Genomic DNA, 12,509 nt, shown 5'->3' with positions numbered 1-12,509 from the left:
GGTCAGTGGGAATGAGTAGAAGATTTTTTTTTTTTTCCTAAATAATATTTTCTTAAAGGTTTTCGGGATTTGATTGTTTAAAATACAATTATAAAGAATATATAAATATCTAATAAAGTTTTTTTTGGGAAACCAAACCAAAATTTCGATTTAGAGTATATATTAATTTGTTTATTGAAAATTTTTAACTAGGTTATATTAAATATTGAAAAATTATTCATAAAACTTTTTTGAATCAATTAAAATGAGTAGAAAATATTTAATGGATTCAATTGTAAATGAGTAGAAAATATTTAGTGGATTGCTAGATGTTTTAGCAAATTATTTTTTTTTCTCATTTTTGGGAAGAAAACCTTATATGAGATAAAATTATGTGGGTAATTAAGTTTTAATGGATCATGTAAAAATGTTAGTTAATAAATGTATTATAATGGAAAAAAATGGTTATTTAAAGAATGCATGAATCATCCAATAATTTACCTTGGTTTACCATTATTTAATATGTTCATATTTTTTCTTGCAAATCAAAGTGTTGGTCTATTACGATAAATTCACTCTATGAATTTAAGTTAGGTTCAACCTTATTTATTTATTTTTGTTTGTGTGAAGTGGTCTATCCCATAATCATAAGTAAAAACGACATGCATAGTGGACAATGATACATAATAATATAAACTTCATTAAAATAAATATACTATTTTTTATTAGGTAATAATGTATTCTCTTTTGATGAGCACAATTAAATTAATTAAAAGCAACTATATTCTATGAATTAAAAGAGGCTTGATTCTCCATGGTGAACCATCTAACAGTACAAAATATGATCTAAGAGTCCAAAAATTGTATCTATGTTCTAATAACTTTGCAAATTTAAGAAAATAATAATCTGAGGGTAGTGGGACATGAAGTTAGAGATATATATTATATACATGACATGTAGTTAGAGATAATATATGAAGTGGAGTTAGAGATATATAAAAGAAGAAAATTATTTTAGTTTTAAAAGCATTAGTTACATAAATTTTCTAAGAATAATATTGTTTTATTATTATTTTTTAGAAAAAATTATATAAAATTCATTTTTGGATAAAAATTCTAATGTAAATTTTTTATGAGTAAAATTTCAACAATTAGATGAAGAAATCAAATCTCACATGTACAAACATGTAGGGAATTGTAAAAGTTATTGAGAAATTATCACATATATAAACAAAATCTACCATTGGTATTTCTCTTTCAAATTCTAAATGACATCATATAGATTTGGAAAAATCATCAAAGTTAATCTAGGATAGCCTAAGTAAGTTATCTATAGCGTAAAGAATGAATGCAAAATTTTGTCTAAAATTATAGTTATTCAAGATCACTATGAAATTCACTATGCCTACACACATAGAAAAATTTAGATCTCTCATCACATAACTAACTAAAGTTCAACCTACGATACAAGGTGCCAAAGCCATTCTATTAAACTATCTACTTTCTCAATATAGTAATGTAATTTTCTCTTAGCTAATTCTTATCTCAAGCTCTAGATAATATGAGTTCTACTCTATGAGTTAAATAAGACATAATCATGGCAAAAGAGATTGAAGATGATTTTCAACCTAAGATAACACTATATAAAAAAAGAATAGCCATTGGATGTCACCCGAAAGATGACCAAAAGGTGGAATGCTATTGTTCCAAGAAAATGTGTCACACAATTTAGAAGTATAATTTCTTAGCCAATGTTATTTTCAATGGAAAAGTAAAAGAAAACAACATTTAACAAATGTAGTTATTTTTTAATTTGCATTGGATTGTTATAATAGTCAGTTGAAAAGGAGTATTCTATGCATTTTAGTATTCTTGCACTTTCATTAAAAAGTAAGATCTAGTGTAGATATGGCTTACTATGCATGATTGCCCAAATAATTAGAAAGCTTTTTATTTAAAAAATTATTTTTCATTAGGCTTTTTGTTCATGTATATAGATTGTTGTCCAATTCAAAAACAATGTTACTTGATTTTAATTATTTTTTTTGTTATTTTTTATATTAAGTTAATATGTGTTTTTATATGTAATGACCCCAGACAATGTAAATATGAGATTTTACTGTTGTAAAAGACAGTATGACAGTTGTTGTTTTATGTTTTAAAAACAAAACTGTGACAAATTATTTTATTTAAGTAATTTAAATATTTTCTTGAAATGCTGGCAGCCTCTAGGAGGTGGATTTAAAAAGAAAGAGATCAGTTATAATAACTGATTGAAACTACCCTCCCAAAATAGGAAATGTCCTGGCTGTAGGGAGGAAGTTCTGTGCTGTGGGGACAGACAGAAGAGACCTTTTCCAAAGAAGGGAAAAAGGAGAAAAGACACACAAGAAAAATGGTTAAGTCTGGTAAGGACCAAATAACCTGGCACAAGGTGCACAAATCTTGTTGAGGGCTTAAGGCCTGCAAGATGGCTCGGGGGGAGAATTCCATCTGAGGGATGGATCTCATGGCTGGGTGGAAGAGCAGAATCAAAGTACAGGTGACTTGTTTGAGAACCAATTCCTGACTCTGGTGAACCAGGTACGGTTTCAAACTGCAGAGTCTCTGATTGAATATAAATATACAGTGAATTTACAGTAGTCAACAGGAACTATGTTTTCATTTTCCTAGATACTGTCATCATAATAATATAACTGCACAGATGTAGTTTTTAAGTTAAGGGACAGACTGTCAATCACTAGACATGGTCTGAGATAATCTCACTGTAAATAAAGCTACATAGATGTATTTAGTTAAAGACTGGTTCTTGGTACACGGGGAAGGTTATTCAAGATCTGGTTATTGAATAACAGACATGACATAACCTCGTCCGAAAAACAGAGGTACTGTTTAAGAACAGAGAAGCTAACAGTGGAATAAACAGTGTTGAACACCTTGATAAAAAAACAAGTAGATACTATTAAGTGTCGGCAAGAGCGAGGTTAGAACCTCTGGGTCTGGGTAGAGAGCACCGACTGTAGTCGGATTCTATCTCGCCGACGGAATGAAATAAACCTACAATTACTTAAAATAAATGACTGTTGATATGTGAACAATAAACAAGCTACTCCAGACAAATAGAGTCTATTCTGTAAACTGTGCAAACAGAAAGCGAGAATCCTATTGTATTCCATCATACCACGATTATTAAGTCACAGTGCTCGTAGACATAATAACAGAGAACCCGGTTCATTTAGAGCGATAAATGAGAACAAGATATGTATATATATGTACAAGAAAACCTGTGCATGCTACTTCAAAGAGGAACCCAGGTATAAATTTCTTTCGACATTCTCATAAAGAAAGGAAAACAGTAAAATATTGCTTTTATAACCAAGCGAGTGCATACTGTACAAGCTTAGCAAATACGAAAGTCGCATAGAGAACACAGAACGAATGACTCGAAGCGATCATCATAACCTGAGATAATTTATTAGGTTGCCGTCGGGAAGACGAGCGAAACCAGCAATAATACACATAAACCCCATGCACTGTTCTAACACGGTTAAATACACAGAATATATTCATATAAGGTGAAAACGTAAGTTGCCCTGAGGGCTCAGATAGAGTCGCAGACCATACATAAATTACAGAGATTGCATATATATAAATTACAAAATAAGAATACCCGGGTGGTGAAACCTTGAAAAGAGTTTAGCTGTTCATACATTAAATAACAGGAAACCTCAAACAGAAACTGAATCCGTTAACCAGATCTGCGCGTTACGGCCAGATCCGAAGCCACATGTCTGAGAGCAGATATGGCAAACCAAATAAATCCGGGTATGCCGCAAGGGGCAGCAATACAAACAAAAATAAGTCCGTAAACTCATGTAAAAGAACTCAGGTGAGTTCCGCCGTGGAAATAACTCAGGCAGAACTGGTCATGGACCCGACCAGACATCAAAGAAACCTAAATGCAATTCGTGAGGGTTCTCTGTGGAGAATACCTCGGCAATCGAAGCAAGAAGACCCTCATTCGAACAGCGGTCTGCACAATCATAACTTAAACAGCTCAAATCGATGAACCGCGAACTCTTGTATGCAGAAGCAAAGTAAACAAGACCTAAGAGCTTACCTGTGGCCGCCGAGAGGGTGGAACCATCGTGCATCACCGCCTTGGCACCACCAGAGGGGTTTGAATAACCTCGCTACGCGCCATGTGAGCAAAGAGGAAACCAATCCATAAGCAATCGTTACCAACAACAGAACTCTAAATACATGCTGTGGAATTAAGAGCTGAGAACCAATACCTGTGCTGGATTAATGTCGGGCATTCCACAGCTTCCGGGGCAATTGCAGGTGAAGAAAGTAACGCTGGTGGGATCGAACCAGAGACTGAACACCGCGACGGAGCCGGAAAGGCCGAATGAATGAATAAACCCCGAGACTGTTCGGATGAGGATATGTAAAGACTTAAACCCTCGAACGCATCTCAGCCCTTCGATCCGAGGGTGAGATCCTGACCGTCCAGGCAAGGCGGGAATACAAAGTGGGAAGGCCGAGAACACCGTGACCGAGATGTCACATGGCCAAAGGAGCAAACCATGCCACCTGTCTTGATAGGAGTCATAGTCTTTAAGGCTAAGGGTGAGTTGGCACCTGCAAGGGCTGAGGTAGGACCACCAAACCCCGCGCCGCATTAAAACTTACTGCAGACTAAGGTAGGCTAACAGCTGGGAGCCACCGCAGGTCAAAGCCTGTCTTAAACCATATGACAGCATAAAATAATACCACATAACACATGTATACAAGGGTATAGCAGTGACAAGACGTAGGCTAACTAGCTGTGATTTACGAGGCATGAAGTATGGTTCTATGCATTATATAGTTCGACATGTGATCATGTATAAGAATGTATCATGTAGTATAGCAAATTACTTACATAAGGTATACATTTAAAAAAAAAAATTATGTGTATTGTGAACAAGGGTGTGACAAATTGGTATCAGAGCCCAGTTTCAACACTGTGGCCTCAAAGCAAAACATGTTTCACTGTGCAGAAGCATACACCATGCATACATTTGTAAGTTAATAATTTGCTTAACTGTTGTTCTGTCTATTTAGGGGGTGAAATACAGAATTACAACAGCTAACAGTTAAGCCAGAAAAGGAAACGAAATGCAAGGAACCGGCAGTAACCCTCGAGAGAACCCAGAGCTGTGGGTACAGTTGGGTGAGGAAACACGAAGTACCAATCTTGCAATACTGGAAACTGTTCAAGAGTTGAAAAATGAGATGGCACGTTTGCGAGAAGACAACGCGCGTTTGACAGTTGAACAAGAAAGGATTCTGAAGAGTTTGTCGGACAGGCAAAATCCACCTCTATCTAACCCCAGCGCGGAACAGCAAAGGATGACAGAAGAACAAAACTATCAGATTGAACCTGAAAATTCAGAAGGTAAAGAGGATCATTCTGACAATGTACCAGAGCAGCAAACTTCAAAACGTCAGAGAATGGAGCTGCAGGGAGAATTTCGAAAAATTAAACCCCCACATTTTGATGGCGAACAGGAGGAAGCAGCTGAAGCTTGGTTAATAAATATGAATAAATATTTTCAGTTGTATGAGTATGATCATAACTTGAAGGCGAGACTAGCTATCTTCCAGTTACAAGGTAAGGCAACCTTGTGGTGGGAGGAAATCAAGATTGTTAAGGGGGTAAGTGAACGGACCATTACATGGGAGAAGTTCCAGAAATACTTCAAAGAAAGGTACCTGACCGAGCGCTTCTACGATGAAAAGGCGAGAGAATTCCATGATTTAAGACTGGGACAGCAGACCATGGACGAGTTCATTAATCGCTTCACCTCTCTGCTACGTTATGTACCTTATATCAAAGAGGAAAAGGCCAAGGTACAAAGGTTTGTGAGCAGCTTACCTTCGTATATAAGAGAGAGGATTGAGTTTGACAATCCTAGGACCATGGATGAGGCTATTCGTAAAGCAAGGATCTGCTACCAGCAGAATAAACAGAAGGGGGATACTTCAAATAAAAGGTGGAATGAAAAAAAGAGTAGTCGGATGGTTGGAAGCAGCAAGGGAGGTCGCAGCAATGGAAGTAAGGGAGCTGGTAAAGGATTAAACAGTAGATCTGTTGCAAAGAATGCACCCCGATCTAGGCCAATAAGTGAATCTAGAGTAAGCGAGCAGCCTGTTAGGCCAGAAGGTGAAGGGATGACCAGACCTCCAGTTCAATGCTGGGGCTGTGGAGGACCTCACTATGTTAAAAACTGCCCACAGCGAAAGGGGACAGACCAGATATCCCAAATTCATGAAGCATCGACCGTTGGGGACGTGGCACGTAATGTACCTAGAATTAATGCAGCTTTGGAGGACCGCCAAGCGGAATACCAGCCGACTATGGTTGAATTTGAAGGTAAAATTTCAAACCTTTCTATAGCTGTTCTTATAGATCCAGGAGCTACTTTAAGTTATATTAGCCCAAAGATAGTAGAACAGTGTAAGTTACAATCTGAAAAATTCAGGAATCCATGGTTGGTCCAGTTAGCTACAGGAGCCAAGAGACGGGTCTTGGCCAAGATAAATAACTGCTCTCTAACCATAGCAGGGCAGCCAATAGTGGCAGACTTAAACATACTACCTTTGGGTTCATATGACATCCTGATCGGGATGGATTGGCTGGAGAAACACTGGTCCTTAGTGAATTGCAAGACAAAAACCATTTACTATAAGGATGACCGTGGAGAGCAGCAGGAATTACAAGGAATCAAGCATCCCGTGCAGATTCGACCCATTACAGCATCTCAGTTAGCTAAATGTATCAGAAAGAAATGTCAAATTTACGCTATTCAGGTGGGTTACGCAAATCAGAAAGAAAAAACTGCTACGCTGGGTAACATTCCGGTGGTACAAGAATTTGCAGATGTTTTTCCTGAGGAAGTACCGGGATTGCCACCTAAAAGAGATGTGGACTTCACTATTGAATTGATTCCGGGGGCAGCACCCGTGTCACGGGCACCATACCGAATGAGTGTACCTGAACTAACAGAATTAAAAATGCAACTGCAGGAGCTGCTAGATAAAAATTACATCCGTCCCAGTGTATCACCCTGGGGAGCCCCAGTGTTATTTGTCAAAAAGAAAGATGGAACTTTTCGGATGTGCATTGATTATCGTCAGCTGAATAAGCTCACGATTAAAAATAAATATCCTTTGCCTAGGATAGATGAACTTTTTGACCAAGTGAAGGGGGCAACGGTATTCTCTAAGATCGATCTGCGATCTGGTTATCATCAGATCAGAATTAAAGAAGAGGATATCGCTAAAACAACTCTCAGAACGCGGTATGGGCATTATGAATTCGTGGTGCTACCTTTTGGTCTGACCAATGCACCTGCTACCTTCATGTGTTTGATGAACAATGTGTTTCACAGGTTCTTAGATAAATTTGTATTGATATTCATAGATGACATTCTGATTTACTCCCGATCAAGGAAGGAGCATGAAGAACACCTTAGATTGGTGTTGCAAACTTTGCGAGAACATCAATTATATGCAAAGTTTAGTAAGTGTGATTTCTTTAAGGAGGAGATACAATACTTAGGCCATGTAATCACAAAGGAAGGAATTGCAGTAGACCCTAAGAAAATCAGAACTATAATGGAGTGGCCCATACCAAAGGACGTGGTAGATATTAGGTCCTTTATGGGGCTAGCGGGTTATTACAGAAGATTTGTGGAAGGCTTTTCAAGGGTAGCATACCCTATCACCTCCTTACAAAAGAAGGGAAAGGTATTTAAGTGGACCTCAGAATGTCAGCAGAGCTTTGAACAGCTCAAGCACTTACTCACCACCGCGCCCATACTAAGCATAGCTGATCCTAATAAGGATTACGTGGTCTGTACTGATGCAAGCAAAGAAGGTGTGGGAGGAGTGCTGATGCAAGAAGGAAGAGTAATTGCATACGAATCAAGGAAACTGAAGGAACATGAGCAGAAATATTCTGCTTACGACTTAGAGCTGGCAGCTGTTATTCATGCACTGAAAATGTGGCGACACTACCTCTTGGGAAGAAAATTTCTGCTGTTAACAGACCACCACAGCTTAACAAACTATTTCAGCCAACCCACTTTAAATGCGAGACAAGCTCGTTGGGCCGACTTCTTAAGCGGGTTTGATTTTGAAATTAAACATTTAAAAGGGAAGGAGAACCGAGTAGCTGATGCATTGAGTCGAAAGGTACAATGCGTGTGCAAGATTTCGGTCAGTAAATGGCAAAGTACTCTACTTGAAAGGATAAAAACAGCGGCTGATCAAGATGTTGTTTACCAGCAAATTAAACAGCAAGTACAGCAACTTTCTGGTAAGGAAATACAACAGGGGTATGAGCTGGATGATGCCGGAATGCTGTATTTTAATAAAAAGTTGTATGTACCCAATGAAGATAGTCTTAGAAAACTGATTCTGGACGAATTTCATACCAGCCATTACACCGGGCATCCAGGGTACCAGAAAATGGTTACCGCTCTTCGAAAAGAATATTACTGGCCAAAAATGAAGAAGGAGGTAGCCGAGTATCTAGCGCGATGTCTAGAATGTCAACAGATTAAGGCGGAGCATTTGCATCCAGCAGGGCTGTTACAACCCTTACCCATTCCGGAATGGAAATGGGAGACTATTTCCATGGACTTTATAACCGGAAAGCCTCGAACGAAGAAAAATAATGATTCCATTATGGTGGTAGTGGATAAGTTAAGTAAGGCAGCACACTTCATACCTGTGTAATCAACGTATAAGGCTGCGCAAATTGCTCATATTTTCATGCAAAATGTGTTCAAATTGCATGGACTTCCGAAGGTAATTATCTCTGATCGTGATGTTAAGTTCACATCAACCTTTTGGAGGACATTGTTTGCTGAACTGGGAACACAGCTGAACTTTAGCACATCTTATCATCCCCAGACCGATGGCCAAACAGAACGAGTGAATCAGGTAGTGGAGGACATGCTAAGAGCATGTGTTATGATGAAACCAACTCAATGGGAGGAATACCTCCACCTGGTCGAGTTTGCATATAACAATGGGTATCATTCCTCAACACAGCTGAGTCCTTTTGAGGTTCTGTATGGGCGGAAGTGCCGCACACCCTCAAGTTGGGGTGGACCTGAGGATAGGTTACGAATTGGTCCTGAAATGCTCAAGGAAATGGAAGACATGGTAAAAAAAGTGCGTACCAACTTAAAAGCCGCTCAGGACAGACAGAAAAGTTTTGCTGATCGAAAGAGAAGGTTCAAAGAATTCCAAGTTGGGGACCATGTGTTTGTTAGAATTCAACCCAGAAGGAGTACTTTGCAGTGGAGCGGGTGTGCCAAACTCGCACCTCGCTATTTTGGACCTTTTCAAATCTTGGCAAGGGTGGGGCCGGTAGCTTATCAACTCGCCCTACCAAGCCATATTAGGATCCACAATGTTTTTCACGTTTCCGTATTAAAACAATACGTCTACGATCCTAAACATGTGATTCAATGGCAGAATGTTCGGGTAAGAATTAATCTGGTCATTCTAGATAAGCTTTGTTCCTAAACAAGAAAATAACTAAATCTGTTGCTGATTGCAGGTCGAGCTGGAAGGCGAGGTTCTGGTCGAACCACTGACCATTCTCGACCGGAGAGAAGTGCGGCTGCGGAAACGGGTTATTTTCCAAGCTAAGGTGCAGTGGCAGCACTATGGGCCTGAAGAGGCCACTTGGGAGGATGAGGAACTCCTTAAAGAAGCTTACCCGAATTTGTTTAAGGGAGACAGACATCGGGACGATGTCCAATCACAGGAGGGGGAGATGTAATGACCCCAGACAATGTAAATATGAGATTTTACTGTGGTAAAAGACAGTATGACAGTTGTTGTTTTATGTTTTAAAAACAAAACTGTGACAAACTATTTTATTTAAGTAATTTAAATATTTTCTTGAAATGCTGGCAGCCTCTAGGAGGTGGATTTAAAAAGAAAGAGATCAGTTATAATAACTGATTGAAACTACCCTCCCAAAACAGGAAAAGTCCTGGCTGTAGGGAGGAAGTTCTGTGCTGTGGGGACAGACAGAAGAGACCTTTTCCAAAGAAGGGAAAAAGGAGAAAAGACACACAAGAAAACTGGTTAAGTCTGGTAAGGACCAGATAACCTGGCACAAGGTGCACAAATCTTGTTGAGGGCTGGAGGCCTGCAAGATGGCTCGGGGGGAGAATTCCGTCTGAGGGATGGATCTCATGGCTGGGTGGAAGAGCAGAATCAAAGTACAGGTGACTTGTTTGAGAACCCATTCCTGACTCTGGTGAACCAGGTACGGTTTCAAACTGCAGAGTCTCTGATTGAATATAAATATACAGTGAATTTATAGTAGTCAACAGGAACTATGTTTTCATTTTCCTAGATACTGTCATCATAATAATATAACTGCACAGATGTAGTTTTTAAGTTAAGGGACAGACTGTCAATCACTAGACATGGTCTGAGATAGTCTCACTGTAAATAAAGCTACATAGATGTATTTAGTTAAAGACTGGTTCTTGGTACACGGGGAAGGTTATTCAAGATCTGGTTATTGAATAACAGACCTGACATAACCTCGTCCGAAAAACAGAGGTACTATTTAAGAACAGAGAAGCTAACAGTGGAATAAACAGTGTTGAACACCTTGATAAAAAAACAAGTAGATACTATTAAGTGTCGGCAAGAGCGAGGTTAGAACCTCTGGGTCTGGGTAGAGAGCACCGACTGTAGTCGGATTCTATCTCGCCGACGGAATGAAATAAACCTACAGTTATTTAAAATAAATGACTGTTGATATGTGAACAATAAACAAGCTACTCCAGACAAATAGAGTCTATTCTGTAAACTGTGCAAACAGAAAGCGAGAATCCTATTGTATTCCATCATACCACGATTATTAAGTCACAGTGCTCGCAGACATAATAACAGAGAACCCGGTTCATTTAGAGCGATAAATGAGAACAAGATATGTATATATATGTACAAGAAAACCTGTGCATGCTACTTCAAAGAGGAACCCAGGTATACATTTCTTTCGACATTCTCATAAAGAAAGGAAAACAGTATAATATTGCTTTTATAACCAACCGAGTGCATACTGTACAAGCTTAGCAAATACGAAAGTCGCATAGAGAACACAGAACGAATGACTTGAAGCAATCATCATAACCTGAGATAATTTATTAGGTTGCCGTCGGGAAGACGAGCGAAACCAGCAATAATACACATAAACCCCATGCACTGTTCTAACACGGTTAAATACACAGAATATATTCATATAAGGTGAAAACGTAAGTTGCCCTGAGGGCTCAGATAGAGTCGCAGACCATACATAAATTACAGAGATTGCATATATATAAATTACAAAATAACAATACCCGGGTGGTGAAACCTTGAAAAGAGTATAGCTGTTCATACATTAAATAACGGGAAACCTCAAACAGAAACTGAATCCGTTAACCAGATCTGCGCGTTACGGCCAGATCCGAAGCCACATGTCTGAGAGCAGATATGGCAAACCAAATAAATCCGGGTATGCCGCAAGGGGCAGCAATACAAACAAAAATAAGTCTGTAAACTCATGTAAAAGAACTCAGGTGAGTTCCGCCGTGGAAATAACTCAGGCAGAACGGGTCATGGACCCGACCAGACATCAAAGAAACCTAAATGAAATTCGTGAGGGTTCTCTGTGGAGAATACCTCGGCAATCGAAGCAAGAAGACCCTCATTCGAACAGCGGTCTGCACAATCATAACTTAAACAGCTCAAATCGATGAACCGCGAACTCTTGTATGCAGAAGCAAAGTAAACAAGACCTAAGAGCTTACCTGTGGCCGCCGAGAGGGTGGAACCATCGTGCATCACCGCCTTGGCACCACCAGAGGGGTTTGAATAACCTCGCTGCGCGCCCTGTGAGCAAAGAGGAAACCAATCCATAAGCAATCGTTACAAACAACAGAACTGTAAATACATGCTGTGGAATTAAGAGCTGAGAACCAATACCTGTGCTGGATTAATGTCGGGCATTCCACAGCTTCCGAGGCAATTGCAGGTGAAGAAAGTAACGCTGGTGGGATCGAACCAGAGACTGAACACCGCGACGGAGCCGGAAAGGCCGAATGAATGAATAAACCCCGAGACTGTTCGGATGAGGATATGTAAAGACTTAAACCCTCGAACGCATCTCAGCCCTTCGATCCGAGGGTGAGATCCTGACCATCCAGGCAAGGCGGGAATACAAAGCGGGAAGGCCGAGAACACCGTGACCGAGATGTCACATGGCCAAAGGAGCAAACCATGCCACCTGTCTTGATAGGAGCCGTAGTCTTTAAGGCTAAGGGTGAGTTGGCACCTGCAAGGGCTGCGGCAGGACCACCAAACCCCGCGCCGCATTAAAACTTACTGCAGACTAAGGTAGGCTAACAGCTGGGAGCCACCGCAGGTCAAAGCCTGTCTTAAACCATATGACAGCATACCAC

The sequence above is a fragment of the Pinus tabuliformis genome, chromosome 7 (genome assembly GCF_031772625.1).
Source record: "Pinus tabuliformis cultivar Carrire ecotype Pingquan chromosome 7, CPIR1, whole genome shotgun sequence".
Lineage (NCBI taxonomy): Eukaryota > Viridiplantae > Streptophyta > Pinopsida > Pinales > Pinaceae > Pinus > Pinus tabuliformis.
Note: the sequence above shows the minus strand (reverse complement) of the source record.